The sequence below is a fragment of the Orcinus orca genome, chromosome 16, assembly GCF_937001465.1.
Source record: "Orcinus orca chromosome 16, mOrcOrc1.1, whole genome shotgun sequence".
NCBI lineage: Eukaryota > Metazoa > Chordata > Mammalia > Artiodactyla > Delphinidae > Orcinus > Orcinus orca.
Window position 1 is genome coordinate 20,961,543 of NC_064574.1, and position 18,393 is coordinate 20,979,935.

General features: G+C 41.2%; 1 long non-coding RNA gene across 1 annotated transcript; it reads left to right on the plus strand.

Moving 5' to 3' along the window:
• Positions 1–4,532: 4,532 nt before the first annotated feature.
• LOC125961415 (uncharacterized) lies at positions 4,533–17,905 on the plus strand. The gene is made up of 3 exons (XR_007472123.1): positions 4,533–4,799; positions 5,775–5,898; positions 17,857–17,905. It is a non-coding gene; the product is annotated as an uncharacterized LOC125961415 (long non-coding RNA).
• Positions 17,906–18,393: the final 488 nt, after the last annotated feature.

Genomic DNA, 18,393 nt, shown 5'->3' on the forward strand with positions numbered 1-18,393 from the left:
AGGTGACTAGATGAAATTTCCAATGGAAGGAAAAAGACAACTAAATTCAGACATATCCATGTCTTTGTTCATGTAGCTTCCTAAGGAACCGGAAAGCAACAGGACAATTTGCGTTACAAAGTTAACTTTGCTCCTGTCTTTTGATCTAGATTTCCCAGGAGCTCTATGACCCTGTGACTTTGGTTACTGGATTACAGCCCAGGGATAGGTAAAGCTGACCTTCAGGTAAGAACAGTAACAAAGCCCCTGTAGTGTCACTTCAGTGATCCCAATATTGTCTTTATTGGATACTTGAACTTACGTGATTTGAATGGAGACAATTCTCATCTTTAAAATGGAAACGCCCCTGGAAGGTCCAGCAACCAACCCCTGTTCACTTCCTGATCATCTCTTCTCCAGAGATCTTTCCTGGACCCATGACTTTTCTCCTTCCACCCACCGGTTCTCACTGTTGTTACTTATTCACTTGCTTCCTTTCTTTCATAACCATCTTTCTCATACCATTTTCTCTCTAGTCCCATCAGTGAAGAAGATCTTGTTAGCCACAGTTTCTATAACTTGTTTTATAAAATGTAAGTTGTATTGCTTGAATATTCTTAAATATTATGCCCTCCCTATTCTATTTTGTTTTCCCACCACTGTTCTTCTACCTGCTCCCAGGATGGTCTCCTCCATTCTTATTGTTTTAACATCCAGTGAGTTGCTGAGAGTCCCATATCCCTATCTCCAGCACAGATTTCTGTGGTGAGCTGCAGACAGCCAACACATGCCAGCTGGTGTCTCAAATGCACCACAAATGCACCATTGCATCACACTCTGCCCAACCTCCCCTCTCGTGCTTCTCCTCCTCTTCGGTTCTCCAAATCAGCTGATGAAACCAATATTTACTGGTCACTTGAGCCAAAATCTGAGGATCATACTGATTTTCTCTTTCATTCCATTTCAACTTCCAATCAGGCACCACATGCTGATGATTTTTCCTCAACATCTCTTCAATCTTCCTCCCCTTCTCCATCCTTATCAACATTACCTTAGAGGAGCCCATCATCATCTCTTTCCTGGACCACTACAGTGCTTTTTAACTGTTCTTTCTGACCCCAGTCCTATCCTTCTGCATCAAACTCACCCTCAGAATGGCCATCAGAGCATTTTACCTAAAATAAGTTTTATCTGGATGTTTGTTTGAAAGCATTCAGCTGCTTATTTTTTACAGAACAAATTCCAAGCTTCTTAACATGGAATGCAACACTCCATGATCACACATCTTCAAACTATACTACCTCTTGCTTAAGTTTGCCTCATTTTTCATGCTCCAGCAATTCCGAACTTCTCAGAGTTCCCTGGATACTCCATAATATTCATACCTCAGCATCTTTGTTTATGCTCGATTCTTTACCAGGAATACCCTTCTTTCTTTTTTTCCCTTAGTTACCTCCACATCTTTTGGGTTCAAGTTCAAGAGTCCCCTCTTTTCTAAAAGCTTTCTTTGTGTACCCTCCTGTCAGTTAGGTTATATGACCCTCATCTGGTCTCCCATTATGTTCTATGCTTTTCTGAATCCCAGCATTCACCACATGGTGTAATCATTTTCTATCTATCTATCTATCTATTATTACATAATACAATGGGATTCCTCAAAGCAGGGAAAATGTATTAATTTATTTTGTATTTCTTTATTTTGGCCATGCAGAGAGGCTTGTGGGATCTTAGTTCCCTGACCAGGGATTGAACCTGGGGCCACTGTAGTGAAAGAGAGCCACCAGGAAATTCCCTGTGCATTTATTTTTATATACCCAGGCCTAGCATATTTACCTCATAGTCAAGAACATGAATTTTGGAAAAAGGAAAACCAGGATTTGAACCTTGGTTGTGCTACTAACTAACCACGTTGACAATGAGATTTGCACTTCTAGGCTTCAGATTCCTCATATGTAAAGTCGTCAGGTCATTGTGTTATCACAAGGGTTCAATGAGAAAAGTATACTATATAATATACACAGTTCTTGTAACATGGTTAAGATTAGATATTCAATATTCAATAAAGGGTTATTATTATAACTGCAATAAGCATTTTGAACTGAACTTAGGATGAATCTATTTAAATAGATAGAATGACAAGGGTCTTGCTATTTTTGACACCTGCTGGGAACCTCTGTCATGTCTTAACGGGCCACCATGAGTCTATGTGCACATTGAGTCTCTGGCCTTCCTGGAAGAAATGGCACAAAGAATTAGGTCAATTCAGGCTTCTGATTCCACATGTCCTGCCCAAGGAGTCCTCCCAACTCCCACATCTAAAATTTCAACCCCTGGCATTAGCTTTCCCTTCCCAGCTTTGTTTTCTTCATTGTATTTTTCCCCACCTGAAATTATTTTCTATTTTAAGTTGTTAAGTTTTTATTATCTGTCTCCCCAGCTGGAATGTCTTGAAAAGCAATGGCTTTGTCTCATTCTCTGCTGTTCTCCATAATCCATAATAATCAGGGCCTGGCTCACAACAGGTACTCAGGAATATTTCTTGAGTAAATGAGTATATCAAAATCCATTAAACTTTTTGGTTCAAGATTATCTACATCCTTAAAAAGCATTGAAGACTTAACTACTTATGTGGGTTATACCCATGTATGCCATATTAAAATTTTAATTGAGAAAAAAATTAAAACAGAGTCTCAAAGACAGAAATTTGAGAGAAGATTTGGAAGAGGTGGCTCTGAAGAGGCAGGAGAATTGGAATAAGCAGGGGAAGAACCAAAACTTTAGTAGGCAAGGAACATTCTCTCTCAAAGAGATGCCACTGAAGAGAGAGAAAGACTTGGTAGGGGAAAATTGTGTCAAAATTTTAAAATTCAATGGAAGATTTGAAAAAGTGGAGAGTCACTCCTGACATCTGAATTACTGTTTGGAAAGACTACTTAGAAGAAACATCTTACAAATAAGTGCAAAAACAAATACAAAAATGCATAAGAGAATCTGAAAAGGAGATTCAAGGATGAAACGGTAAGAGACTTAGAGCATGAATCCAGGGGTCTTCATAAGTAATTAGCAGGAGAGCCAAAAGGACAACAGAAAATGGATGGGAGAAAAATAATAATCAAATAATAGAAGAAAACTGTGAATTGGAGCATATGCTGGTCTGATCTTCAGATGGAAAGAGTTCACTAAGCCTCAGGCAGAACTAAGGAAAAAAGACATACACTTGAAGTGCCTTGTGAAATTCCCAAACTTCAAAGAAAAGAGGGATCCTTGCAAGTTTTCAGAAAGAAAACAAGATTTTTAAACGATTTTTACTCATAACCCTCAGGCTTGAGCAGCTTGGGGGAGTAAATATTAAACATTTAACTAGCTGTCTCCTGAGTTGGCAGAGAATAGGACTAAAGGATCAGACAGAGAAGATTTAGGAAAGCAAAAGGGGCCGGTGCAAGAGCAGTGACTGGCAGAAAAGTTTATCTGCTCTTGCAGAAGCTCAGTGGAATTACTTGGGGGACTTTTCTAAAAATATGTGTGTGTACCCTTGAGGTCATGGCTCCCCATTTGAAAAGCGTTGCTTGGTAATCCTCAGTTATGGATAGGAGCAGTTTCATCTGTGCAGATCTTCATTCATTTATTCATTCAACTTGTGCTCATTGAGTAGCTACTCTGTCCCAGGCATTGGGACTCGACTCTGGCATGGAACTGTGAACAAGTCAGACAGACCCCTGCCTTTAAGGAGATGATATTCTAGTGGAAGAGGCAGATCAGCAAGTGCATGCATTAACATACAAGATAACTGAAGACTGAAATGAATATTATCTAGGAAATAAGCAGTTATGTGAAGGAGAGAAGGAAAGGCTATTGATAGGGGCTAGGGAGGTCAGGGAAGGAGGTGACATTAACCAGAGTCCTGAAGGACAAGGATGAATCAACTAAGGAAGGAACAAGGGTCCCAGGTCTCCAGGCAGAAGGAAAGGCAAGGAGAAAGGCCAGAAACAAGGAAGGTTTTGGTGTGTTTAAGAACAAAAAGAAGATTGTTGAGGTTACTGTAGTTAGACAGCAAGGGGACAGGAGATGAAGACAGAGAGGAGAGTGATAAGACAGAGAGGAGAGTGATAAGATCCAGGCTGCAGAGGGTCAGCTACTTGTGAGCCTGAGACCTTCATGGCTGGCGGAAGGGGTCTGTCCCGAGCTGACTCCATCCTGAATCCAGGACTGGGGTCTGGAGTGGGAAACCCAGTAGTGGAGGTGGAGGCCACCAGTGGTGGCTGTCACACCTGGTAAAGCTGTCATCACAGAGCATTAGCATAAGAAAGGGAGGCCCGCTGTGTTTGGGCTTGTCACCCTGCGGTGACAGGGTGCACAAATGTGGGCCGGCACCGGGAACTCTGCACTGACAATGTTGGGTACCACAGCTGTCACTCTGCCGGGGCCGGCCCGCCCACCCTACCCACGCTGCCATTAGAAACAGCAGCTACTGCCACTGCTCTTATTTCCACACAATGTGTCAATTGTCACTTGGCAGGGCTTTGCTGAGAGACATGGGCGGGGCACACCTGCTCGATGGGGCAGAAGAGGATGTAGCCTCCCACCTCCTCCCCACCCTGGAGTTGGGGCCCCTCTGCCTGTGCACCCAGGAGGCCCAGCCCTCTGTTCTGTGGGCTTAGACAGATGCAGAGAGGAAGTTCCTTGACTTTACCTCCCCCCACCCCGGTTTTCCTGCTGAGACTAAAACATACAGGCAAATAAATACCAAGTTACATGGGACGAAAGATGATTCCAGAAATGAGTTTGTTTAGAAAAGAAACTTAAATGACTCCAGAAATCAGGTTATATTTTTATTTATTTATTTTTCTTTAGATGTTGGGGGTAGGAGTTTATTAATTAATTTATTTATTTTTGTTGTGTGGGGATCTTTGTTTCCGTGCGAGGGCTTTCTCTAGTTGTGGCAAGTGGGGGCCACTCTTCATCGCGGTGCGCGGGCCTCTCACTATCGCGGCCTCTCTTGTTGCGGAGCACAGGCTCCAGACGCGCAGGCTCAGTAGTAGTGGCTCACGGGCCTAGTTGCTCCGCGGCATGTGGGATCCTCCCAGACCAGGGCTTGAACCCGTGTCCCCTGCATTAGCAGGCAGATTCTCAACCACTGCGCCACCAGGGAAGTCCCCAGGTTATGTTTATATTTTGTTTTGCTAACGTCAAGACTTCCCTTTTGCATCTGACCAAACTTCTCTTATAAACAAAAAACTGGACAATGATGTCCAACACTCTAGGAAGCTGGGAAAGTATAGAACGGAATAAAGCTGGATGGGGAGAACCAATATTTCCTGATCGTTTACTACAACCAACAATATCAATAGTAGCAAATAGATGACTGCAGTAATATTGCTAGTAATCGCTATCATAATATTTACTGGATGCTTAAAACATGCAAGGGACTTTGTATTATCTCTTTGATCCTCACAAAACCCTAAAAGGGGAAACACAGGCCCAGGCTGGTTAAAGAATTTACTCAAGGTCACGGTGAGTGAATAGCGGAGCAGGGCTCTAACCCAGATCGGCTGCCTCCACTGCTTTGCTTCTCTTTAAATCCTCAGGATAACCCAGTGAGCTAGGAGTTAACGATGAAGAAATGGAGATCGAGTGACGTTAAGTGGCTGGTGCCAGGATTCAAACCAGACCTCGCTCCTTCACTTTTCTTGGCGGCCTCTTGATTCTTCACTTTATCCCAGCTGCTGAGGCGTCAGCTTCCCTGTGGCCAGCTTCTCACTTGGATCTTTGATTTTGTTCATGTGTGCTTCTTCCAGATGTTTGACAATAAGCAGACTTCGGCTTTGGATTGAAGCAAGGTGCAAGTGCAGACAAGAACTGGAACTCCAGCTTAAGCTGTCCTGCACCCATCCATGCTACGGACCACCACATTTTTCGAAGGTTCATGCTCCTATTGTGTTTTTTGTTTTGTCTTGCTTTGTTTTCTGTTTTTTTTTTTTTTTTTTTTTTTGCGGTATGCGGGCCTCTCACTGCTGTGGCCTCTCCCGTTGCGGAGCACAGGCTCCGGACGTGCAGGATCAGTGGCCATGGCTCACGGACCCAACCACTCCACGGCATGTGGGATCTTCCTGGACTGGGGCATGAACCCGTGTCCCCTGCATCGGCAGGCGGACTCTCAACCACTGCGCCACCAGGGAAGCCCATCATGCTCCTATTGTTTGCAAGATGAGGGCATTGAGGCGTGGAGAGGGAACACACAATTTTGAGCTTGCAAAATTCACAGACTGGCAGAGCTGGCAGGCCCATTGGGACCAGCCAATACAACCCCCTCATTTTACAGCTGAGGAAACAAGACCCCAAGGTTAAGTAACTGCCCTAAGGTCACACAACCCATTAGCAGCAGAGCCCATATGGGAATCCCCAGACCCCAGTTTGGGCCTGAAGGAGAAAGCAGAGTGGAAAAATAGATGCAGAAGCCTGTGTGGCCGTCTGGGATCTGGGGTCTGAGTGATGTTCATGGAAACTACCCCTTTTAAGGTATTGCCTCAAGCTTGCTTCATGCCTGCTATGTCTGGCTGCAACACCCCATCCATTGCTAGCACTTAAGGGTGTTCCTTGAAGAGCTGCTGCTGGGCGAGTGTCCACAGACACTCATAGATGTGGGGACCAGCTGTGATGGGCAGAGTCATCGAGGATAGCTTTCAGAACTCCTATTCCTGAAAGCTTTAGGGTTCACAGCAGATCTTCAACAGCCAGTAGCGACCAATATCTATTGAGTGTTTCCCGTGTGGCTTACAACCCAGCAAATTACAATTTTCCCTAAAAGGAGGGAGAGTATTTAAGCAAATAAATTGGGAAATTGTGAGTTTAATCTAAGTGCTTTTTTTTCTTTTCTTTCTTCTTGGTGTTACAAGACTTATACAGGTTAGCATCCTCAGAAGGGGAGAAGATGTGCAGTGTCTCTGGAACGGTTGGGACCATGGAATCCCTTTTTTTTTCCTTCCAAATTTCATTTAAGACTGTTCTGAGAACAACTTTTCGGGGATCCTGGACTGGACCAAGAGGGCAGGTGGAGATTCAGGGACCTCATAAGGGGCATAGTCTCAACCCAGATACACTAGTATTGTACTTAGGTTTATGGTAACACAACAACTAATGTCAGACCCAAGATGCTATGCGTTGGAACACCTAGGCACCTCTTACTCAGGTTGAGATGAGCCTGTAGCCAGTTGGGACTTTCTCTGCTGGAGTATTTGACTGATGACCTCAGCTGAAGAGTCAGAAAATTCTGGGGCAAACAGAAGTAGTCAAGGGTACCACGTAGCAGCCATTGGATTCTGAGACCAGAGAATCTACACCCATATCCATTGCACTTGGGGCTACTAATGATTAGCCTCTAAGAAAGACTAAGGCAGAGCAGAGCTCACTACAACCGCACCCCTTCCCCAAAACACTCATTCTTCCTCTTCATACTTCCTTTCTTTCTGAATGGGTGGATTCTGTTGCTATGAAGGTATAGCTAAAGGCAAACTTGCAACCACTAAGGTCACTGCATGAGTCTAGAACTGTAAGCGTCCAATGCCGTAAGCCATGTGTCTTCAAGCTAATATGCAGAGAATTACACTGATCACACTTTATAAATCTGCACAGCTCTCTGCTTGTGCTAATGGCACTTCTCTTGGCATGAAGCTACTCAGTATGACACTAGGAAGTAGGCCCACATTCTGACTCCCACCCTACCCTCAGCAAAAGCATGATGTAGTTAAGGAAGAGGTCTCCTGCTAAACAGCAATATGCTGTTATTTAAACTCTCTCCTGCCTCCGGTTCCCTGAAACATAAAATCATAGTCCCTCTAATGTAAGGGGAACTTGTTTTCTTTTTCTTCTGAGCTGGAGGGTCTCGAGGGCAAGGACTGTCTTATTCATTGCTGAATTCCCACTGTGCCCGCATTGTGTCTTGCACACAGCAGGCACTCAATACATATTTGTTTAATGATGGGGCTGAGAACCAAATGAAGACAATTCATGCAGAAAGCTCTATTTCACCCAGTGGTTGATGCGGCAGTAGGAAGGAGAATGGAATGAGAGTAAAGCATGTGTCCAATTTGGTAACTCCAACTAATTGGAGTTACCTGGCTATGTTGGTATGTTGTAAAATGAGATTTCTGAAGATCATACTTGATTGCTCAGAGTACACAACTATACTAACAAAGCAAATACTCAGGTCCTCACATCTATTCAGGACTTAGATTAGATCCTGCTTTCTCCAAGCCAGTTCTGCAAAAGACACTGAGATCCTTTTCCAGAAGGCTCTGTTCTGGTCCAGTTGCCATCAGGCTAAACTACAAAAATAATCTATTCTGCAACTTTGATTCTCACCATTGAATGGAGTCTGAAAATAGACTTGCTACCATAAAATCTTGGTGGAGAGCTGTTATTGTGAGCTGGTCATTCTCCCTTTGCCTCTCCAAACCCATTCTTTGCCCTCTCCATCCTTCCCTGTTCTCTGGGACACTGACCTCAATGGACTATACCCCTGGGATCTCTTATGCTCTGGATTCCAGTGGGAGTTGGTCAATGAAGTCACCAGCAGGTGACTGGAGAGTGTGAAGAAAGTGAGATTGTGATATTTATTCTCCCAGATCCCTCTCTGCTGGGACATCATCTAGCCGTGGCTGTGTTTCTCAACCAAAAGCCATCACTACAGTATGTTGACCCTCTTATACCTATAGATCTCTCTCTAATTTCCATTAACAGCCCAGTCTCCTTGCTTCTTCAGCCTAGGGTAACAATGCCTTCTTCTACTGCTATTCCCTAGCTACTTCTCCATCATTTTTGGTCTTCTTTTACCTGGCTCACATTCCAATAAATAGTTCTCTAAGCTCTACCCAACCATCCCATCCAAGTATGCCATCTGTTTCCTATTAGGACCCTGACTATATACAGTGTGACCACAGAGCAGTAGCCTTTATTTTTCACTCATATTTACACAGTCCATATAAGTGAGATTATTTTTAGTTCCTTTATTTTCCTACTAGAAATTAGAATTGCATACACTAACTCTATTCCCTTCATCTACCAAAGTTTGGCCCCCTTCTCACTCCAGCTCTTATTATTACGTGAGGTCTTGACTGCTGATTTCTTGGGACCTCGATGCAGTGTTTAGCTACTCTAAACCATTATCCAATACTTAATGCTTCCAATGCTGTGTTTTTCCCACAGGTTGGAATTCTTTGGAAATGGCATGTTTACACTATGGATCTTACTATCCATGAACATAATAAAGCTCTCTTTTAGATTTTCTTTAATGGCCTTCAGTAAAGTGTTATAATCTTTTCTTGACGTATAACGCATTGAATTCCTAAGCCATTTGTAGTTTTTGTTTGCTGATAAAAATATTATGTATTTTATGTTATATTTTCTAATTGTTTATGACATATGTGAACATTTTTTAAATTTTTATACATTGGTTTTATATACAGCAACATTACTGATATCTCTTATGAGTAGTAATAATTATAAGGAGATTATCTTAGAATTTCTATGTGAAAAATCATATTGTTTAAAAATAATGACTTTTTGTCTTCCTTTTTAATCCTTATACTTTTATTTCTTAACATTGTTTTATTGTGCTGGTTGAAGCTTCCAAGATAGTATTGGGCAGCGTGATGAGAATAGGCATCCATATCTTCCTCATAACCTTAAAGAAAATACGTTGCACTTCCCTGGTGGCACAGTGGTTGAGAGTCCGCCTGCCGATGCAGGGGACACAGGTTCATGCCCTGGTCCGGGAGGATCCCACATGCCGCAGAGCGGCTGGGCCCATGAGCCATGGCCACTGAGCCTGTGCATCGGAGCCTGTGCTCTGCAACGGGAGAGGCCATAACAGTGAGAGGCCCACGTACCACAAAAAAAAAAAAAAAGAAAATACGTTTATGTTAAGTTACATTGATTATGATGCTTGCTGTCATTTCTCAGAAGATATTCTTTATCTGGTCAAGGAATTACTTTCTTGATTTACTAAGAAGATACTTTTTATCTGAACACAAAAGAAAATGTGAATAACTTTATCAAATTTTATTTCTACATTTATTTGTGTTAAAATATAATTTCCTCCTTTAGTTTATATATATTTAGATTAAGAGACTCAAATTAAACATACTTCTCTGCTGTGATGTAATCTCACTTGGTCGTTTCATCACATTAATTTATACTGATCACAGTCACAGATGATACAAAGCTTGAAGTGACAATGAAAATGGTGAGTAATTGGAATTAATCTCCAAATACCTCCACCATTGTAGTTTCAGTTCTTGGCAAAAGAATAGGTGCTTGGTATATCTTTGTTGAATGAATAAATAAACAAATGAGTTAAAAGAATACTTACATGAGTTGGAAGAATGGATCAGATCTAATACATTAAAACCAGATGATAGAAATGTAAATTACTGCACCTAGGTCTGTCGGTTGGGAAAGGACAGGACAAGAAAACACGGCTAAGAAAAACGCGGGTGACACAGCTAAGGAACTCAAGCTGATGGTAACTTGCTCACTGTGAGGCAATCACATGATCACATGATGAAGGAGCTGAGCCCAAATGAAACTTGGGTTTCATGTACAGAGTCTGCAGCTGGGTGGCTGTTTACTCTTTTGTTATTACTATCCTGTGCTGGCCATAGACCTCTGGAGCATTCTATTCACATTTCAGAATAGCTGTTGCTAACACCCAGAATCAGTTTGGGGTAGATGAAATAGATGAAACATCTGGAAACTATGAAGGAACAGTTGGCTGTTTTGCAGGGAGTTCATAAGACTTAGGATATTTTGGTGGCTTTATTGAAATAATTAACACTATCAAGCAGGAGAGGAATTAGATACTGTTATAGAATTCCAAAGGGTCAATAAGAATACTTAACAGGGAAATTGGATTTGTTTAATATAATGAAAACCTCTCAGATAAGTGAAGTGGTTTGTAATGAACTGAACCACCTTACATGGTACTGAGTTCCTCTGTATTAGATGTGCATTCTTCAACCCTGGGCTTCCATTTATCTGAGACATCATGGAGAAAAGTCACACCCAGTGTGGAGCTCTGGGTATGGCTGTTCAGATGCCTTCGGATTTCAAAATCATGTGAACTCACAATAGGTAGTAACCATCGTGTATCTACACATCACACATGTACAAACACAAAGTCCTAAACAGCATAGACTCGGTGTCATGGCCCAATCATGGCTTGTAGGCTGTTCAACAGATTTAGTAGCAAAAAAAATACTGCATCTTGTTCAAAGATGTAATCTGTCTGCTAGATAGGCCTACTGACAGTATCTTTCCAAACTATTTTCTAGGACAAAGGTTTAAAACTTTCAGCCTGAGGGATATATTCAGCCCACAAAAATTTTGTTTGGTCCCCATAGTGTGTGTGTGTGTGTGTGTGTGTGTGTGTGCAGGCACGTAGAAAACTGAAGGTATATACAATATGACAGTAATAAAACTATTAAGCATAGTCAGATAGTCCCAGTCTCATCAGAAATACAAGCTCTGCGTGTCTTCAGCAAGGAATTAATGTGTGATATAAATCCACTTTTGACAGCTAAGAACGGCTCTATTAAAAAGCCTACTATTAGATATTCATTTTGCATTGCTAATAAGCCTGAGCCCTGCATCCAGAAACACTTTGGCTCTGCCTGAAGTGGCTGGAAGTGGAGGAAAGAAAGGACTTCAATCAGAGCACACATCTCCACCTCGAGAACAGTGGCACAGGCAGGAGACTTCCTAACCACCTGTGGGACTTTCCCTGGAGACAGGACCACACCCAGAGAGGACCTGAATTCCTGAACTCTTTTTAACAAGTGACACCATTTTTACATGATAATTTTTATTGCACAAATCATTATATTTTTTAAATAGAAGAAATTTGGGGAAGAAAAGCCTTTTAAAATTCCCCAGATCTCACAAATCAGTTTTACTTTCTCTTCCTTTTCAAGCTCTTCTCTTAAGTCATTGTAGGTTAATGCATTTTTAACTATAAAATATACGTATAAATTGATATTATTTTTCCATTAAAATTATAACCTAAGTATGTTCTAATTAGCTGTTGTCTACAAAATAGTTTTTATAATTGTGAAATAATTAATATGTGTTAAATCAGATGTTGGCAAACTTTTTCTTAAAGAACCACTTGGTAAATGTTCTAGGTTTTGTAGGCCATGTGGTCTCTGTACAAGATACTCAACTCTGCATAAAAGCAGTCACACATAACATGCAAATAAATGGACATGGCTGTGTTCCCATATAGCTTCATTTACAAAAACAAGTGGAAGGTTCAGAGCTATAGTTTCAACACCAAAAATTATGATCAATAAAAATGAAAAAAATCACAAATTGGACCTCAACAAAATTAAAAATTTTGCTCTGTGAAATATCCTGTCAAGAGGATGAAAAGAAAAGTTACAGACTGAGAGAAAATACTTGAAAACCACATATATGTCAAAGGATTAACATCTAGAATATATAAAGTACCCTCAAAAGAGTAAAAAACAACAATCAAATAGAAAATAGACATGAACGGATATGTCAAATGACATACAGATGACAAATAAGCATATTAAAAGATGTTCAGCTTCATTAACCATTATGGAAATGCAAACTAAAACCACAATGTGATATTACCCACACACCTATCAGAATGGGTAAAAGTTTTTGTTTTTGTTTTGTTTTGTATTTTTACATTACAAGATTAAATGCTGGCAAGGATGCAGAGAAACTGGATCACTCATACTTGGCTGGTAGAAGTGTAAAATGGTACAGCCACTCTAAAAAATAGTTTGGCAGTTAGTTTTAAATGAAACATGAAATTATTTTATACCCCAGCAGTTGAACTCTTGAGCATTTATCCCAGAGAAATGAAAATTCATGTTCACATAAAGATCTGTACATGACTATTTATAACAGCTTTTTTCATGATAGTGAAAAACTGGAAACAAACCAGATAACCTTCAGTGGGTAACTGGTTAAACAAACAGTGGTGAATCCATACCATGGAATACTACTCAGCAATAAAAAGGAGTGAACTATTGATACACACAACAATTTGGATGAATTTCCAGAGAATCATGCTAAGTGAAAAAAAAAATTATAACGGTTACAAACTGTATGATTCCATTCATATAACATTCTTGAACTAATGAAATTATAGGAAAAAGGACAGATTGGTGGTCACCAAGGGTTAAGGAAGGAATACAAGGTGGGTTGGGATAGGAAGGAAATATATGTGATTATAAAAGCAACAAGAGCCTTGTGCTGATTGACCTGTTCTATACCTTTTCTGTGTGGTAGATACACAAAGCTACACATGTGATAAAATTGTATAGAGGTAAATACACACACACACACAGGAGTACAAGTATAATTGAGGAAATCTGAATAAGATTAGTGGATTGTATCTATGTCAAAATCCTAGTGTGGGCTTCCCTGGTGGCGCAGTGGTTGAGTCTGCCTGCCGATGCAGGGGACACGGGTTCGTGCCCCGGTCCGGGAAGATCCCACATGCCACGGAGCGGCTAGGCCCGGGAGCTATGGCCGCTGAGCCTGCGCATCTGGAGCCTGTGCTCCACAACGGGAGAGGCCACAACAGTGAGAGGCCCGCGTACCGCAAAAAAAAAATCCTAGTTGTGATATTATACTATGGGTTTGCAACATATTATCACTGAGGAAACTGAGTGAAGAGTATGTGGGTTCTCTCTGTATTCTTTCTTATAACTGCATGTGGATATACAATTATCTCAAACTTAAAAGTTTAAATAAAAAGGGGGAAAGGAGATGCCCAAAGAAATAGATTTTTCCAGTGACTAAGAGATATGGACATGTGGATGGCCCCAGAACACAGTGATAAAGGGCCCACACCCATGGATGAACTAACAGTGTGACGGAGAATGTATTTTTCAAACATTAAGCTTATTTGTTTTCATTTTTCTCTTAAATCATATGTCCTTGCAGTTTTCTGCTCTAAGGAAGAACTTAATCACTCCGGGGCAGATGTTAAACTTGAAATTTAAATTGAGGAGCGAGACAGGATGTCCTATATTATTTTAACACATCAAGAACCAAACCTAGAGGAATCAAAGATAGAGTTTTTCTCTCTATTGAGAAGTTAAGAAGTGTTGAGGTGATTCCGGTCCTGGATAATTTCCATTTACCCTCCCAAATTCACTTCCCACCTTCTCCGCTCTGCTCTGTGCCCCAGGAGACTAACTCACATGGGATCCATCAACCAATCCCCTTGTCCTTGACTTCTAGTTGGGTTCATCCAATTGGAGGACAGCAGGAGAGCAGAAGACAGGAGAGTGAGGTTAGATGTTTGTTCCCTTAGCTTCCTCGCTGCCAAGGCATCCTGAGTTCACTGTGTTCCTACATCACCAGACATATCTTCTGCCAGACCTCTCTCTCTAGACAGTTAACCTATCTACTTCCAGTGACTGGTCCCTCCACTTCCCCTTTAGACCCAGTGGTGGTACCAGCTCCCCACTGTTGCTAGCCCCAAGATACTGCGCTATGCCTTGTTATTTCCTTAAACCCATACCTCTGAATCTAGTCCCTTTTTTAAACTCTCCCCAAACTTCTCTTACCTTTTTGAAGGTCATCTCTTTCATTCAGGGACCTTAAAAAATAAACCATTTCTTCTGTACTAATCCAGCTGGACCATAAAACTTGTTGCCCTATGGTAGTAGGATAACCACTTAGGGCAAATTTTCTTTTTCTTTTTTTTTTAGGGGAAATTTTCTTAAATCCTTTTTGATTCCAGTGTAGACAGAAGGGAATAAGAGGCAGGCTTCCCACCCCCAATCCTCCTGCCACCAATTCTGGGGTGGAGCTGAGGGTTGGGGAGGTGATCACATCAAAATAAATTGGGTGGCCCTACTGTTGTCAAACAGATATTTGATAAATAAATATCTGTTAGACAATCCATTATGCTAGTCCCACACTTAGGTTTGCAATTTTTATCTATTATCTCATATAATCTTTACATTTAGGATAACATTATAATCTCCATTTTACATATTACAGAATACAAGTTTAGAGGCAAGGAAACTTACCTGAAATTCACAGCAAACAAATGGTGGAAACAGGACTCACATCCTCGTCCTTCTGACTACCAAACCTGCACAACTTTTACTTCTCTGTAAACAGCAGATTCACTAAGATTACTATATTCATCTGCGTGGGCTGCCATAACAAAATACCACAGATTAAAGAACAGAAAGTTATTTCTCATGGTTCTGGAAGTGGGGAAGTCCAAGATCAAGGTGCCAGCAAGATAGGTTTCATTCTGAGGCCTCTTTTCTTGGCTTGCAGGTGACCACCATCTCACTATGTAGTCACATGTCCTCTTTGTATGCAGGAAAAGCAAGCTCTCTCCTGTCTCTTCTTAAAAGGACACTAACCTCATGGGACAAGGGGTCCATCCTTATGACCTCATTTAACCTTAATTAGTTTTGTGAAGTCCTCATCTCCAAATACAGCCACAGTGAGGTTAAGAGTTCAGTATATGAATTGGGCATTGGGGACAGGCAGAGGACAAAACATTCAGTTCATAGAAATTACCTAGGTTAAAAAAAAAAAAAGAGTAACCAGAATGATTTGTTCCATTTTTAGAAGCTCAAAAGGCACACTTTTATAAAATTTTTCAACTTAAATTCAAGTCTTGTTCTCCCCTTAATATGTTGGTAAGAAATCCAGTATTTGCCTCTTGGGGCTATTTACTTTCCTCTTTTCCAATTTTTTAAACCGCAGAAGCACAAGCTGTCCAAAGCAGAGCACAATTGAATGGGGAGCCCCTTGGCATGAGGTCAGTCCATGATGTCCCTTTCTTTTTATTGCCACTCAGTGATGATATTGAAAGCTGAATGAGCACCCACATTCCCAGTATGCTGAGGACCCACTCCATGGTGGTGTATCACAGGTCCAGAGGGAGGACTGGAAACCATGGGCATCATCACCCTCCATCACCAGCCTGAAGGGAGGAAAATGTAAGCTTTCTTCTGACTTTCTTCTAAAGTGACTCAAACTCAGAACACATCTGAACTTCGTATTGCTCTTAGAAAGGAAAAAGGAAGTGGTTGAAGAAAGGATGGAATTCAACACAAATCAGCAAAAAGGAAAAAAAAATCTGAAACAGCTGTGTTTTATAAAGCAAACCTCAGAAGCATGGTTTTTATCTTCAATAGACCTGTTCCAAAATCCAAAAATCAGAATGACCCGGTCATAGATTTATTTTAAAAAGTATAGAAAAGAGTACCTTGTGGTACAGAGTAGAAGCATTGGGACTTTGTGGGTCAGATCTAAGTCAGGAGTCAAAAGACACTTGGTCCTCTTTCCGTTCATTTACTGAGGTAAGTCTCAATTAATCTATCAAACTCTCTGTCTCACACACACACACACACACACACACACACACAAACACGCACACACACACAACACCAGAGAAGACATTTCTGAATTCTGGGTGGCAAGAAAAGGACATAGAATGACAAGGTCTTTAATAAGAGATGGACCCATCTCTGTCCCAAAAGACCCATCCCTCTTCAAACACTCTACTATAAAATTGCACATAGACGAAGCACACTTGAGAGTGTGCCAGTTGACTCAAACCAAGAGGCTTAGGTAAAACTTCTGAGTAACAGTGTCCTTAGGTATGTGCTAAGTTCTGGAAGATACAAATAAGGCCTTGTTGTAAGTTCTCCGGTAAATGGGGATGACAGTCATGTACACACAGATCCCAAAACCACACAATCAATGAATCTAGAGAACGAAGTGATCTGGGGGACCAGAGGCAGGGATTTATAACTCCTCAAAGGACATTTGTTTAACATAAGTCTTAAAGGATAAATAGGAGCTCCTTTCCCACGAGATGCTTGTCTTTGCATTGCTTGAGGAATTTACTGAAAGAAGCACACACGCACTCACACAAACACACACACCCCAACTGAACACAGATGAAAGTTTATGTAGCTCATAAAGGTAAATGTTCTACTGTTTGCTAATCATCCAACCCTTCACGGTACTGGCACCAGATGAAAATTTCTCCCAGGAGTCTTCATAAAGAAGACAATGTATGATATAATAAACACCATTCTACAGCATCATTAAAATGGATATAACTATAAGCTTTACAGATCTGTTTTCTTATCAGAACCTCAATATAGACTCTCAAAGAACATCCAGTGGCAGCAGATGTACAGGGAACCAGTAGAACATCCAGGTGCCCAGCTTTCTCTTGGCCTAGTTTATTCCAAGAAAACATTTAAAAATATTTGGGAAAAGAGGTGGATTGTAGACCCTCCAAGCAAGCAATCCTTTTTGAATATTACTTCTCCCCAGAGACCGTGAAAGAGACTGAGGTCCGCGATCACTAGATCATACTCATTAGTAAATGCCTGTGACAAAGTTATCCTTTGTTGACTTTTGAGGATGGCCCCAAGTGCCATAGATATTCATAGTCAGGAGACTGTTAACATCATTTTGTAAAAATCAAGAAGTTGAGGAGGGAAATGAGCTCCAGTGGATGGGAAGAGTAGTCAAGAGTCTGGTCTTACAGAGTAGATGAAAGATGATGAGTATGATGAGATGGGGAAGAGCAGTGAGGAAATAAATATTACAGAGGCTACCCACATTACTCTTTCTGCAATAAAATATCCTCTACCACTTTTACTCAACCAATGGCAGGGAAACTCAGCAAAGAGTCCAAAAGCCTATTCATTTAATAAGCATTTCCTAAGCGTGTTATACATCATAGCACATGCCAGTTACTAAGATATTGGAGAGACAAAAGGCCTGATTTCTGCCCTTGAAAAATACAAGTAACTTACCACAAACACCTATAAGACTTGCCTTTTGCAGTTTCACTGTTAAGCATGGGCCAGTGCAGAGAAATCTGCACACCTAGATGGAATTCCCAAGGTCTTCCACAGAGATCACAGAGATGTCCCTGGTTCCTAGGGTAAGTATCAGATCCTTATGTACTTTGAGTAATAAAACCTCACTGTAAAGACAGATGAAGGAATATGAGGTCAAGGGAAAACATCTCCACCTGCTTCCCCAGTCCCAGCCCTTATACCGATAAAGCCTCTCTCTAATTAATCATCTGTGCTGGTAAGTGTCCACTGATCCTATTAAACAATAGGGCTGGGTGGAAGTTATGGGCCAGCATCGCTGCTAAGACCTTCCAACCCTCATTTATAAATTTAATAGCAGCACCGAGATATCTCAGGAGTGCAGTAGGTTATAGGCTAGTCTTTCCTTGGGGTATAATTTTATTTTCCTGCTCTGTGTGGATGTAATGTATTTATTCCAAGTTATTCTTTTTTCCCCAAAGTTGGTGAGTTGTACTCCTTGAGTACTATCCTAAATTGACAAATTCCAGGCTGCCAGCGCTTG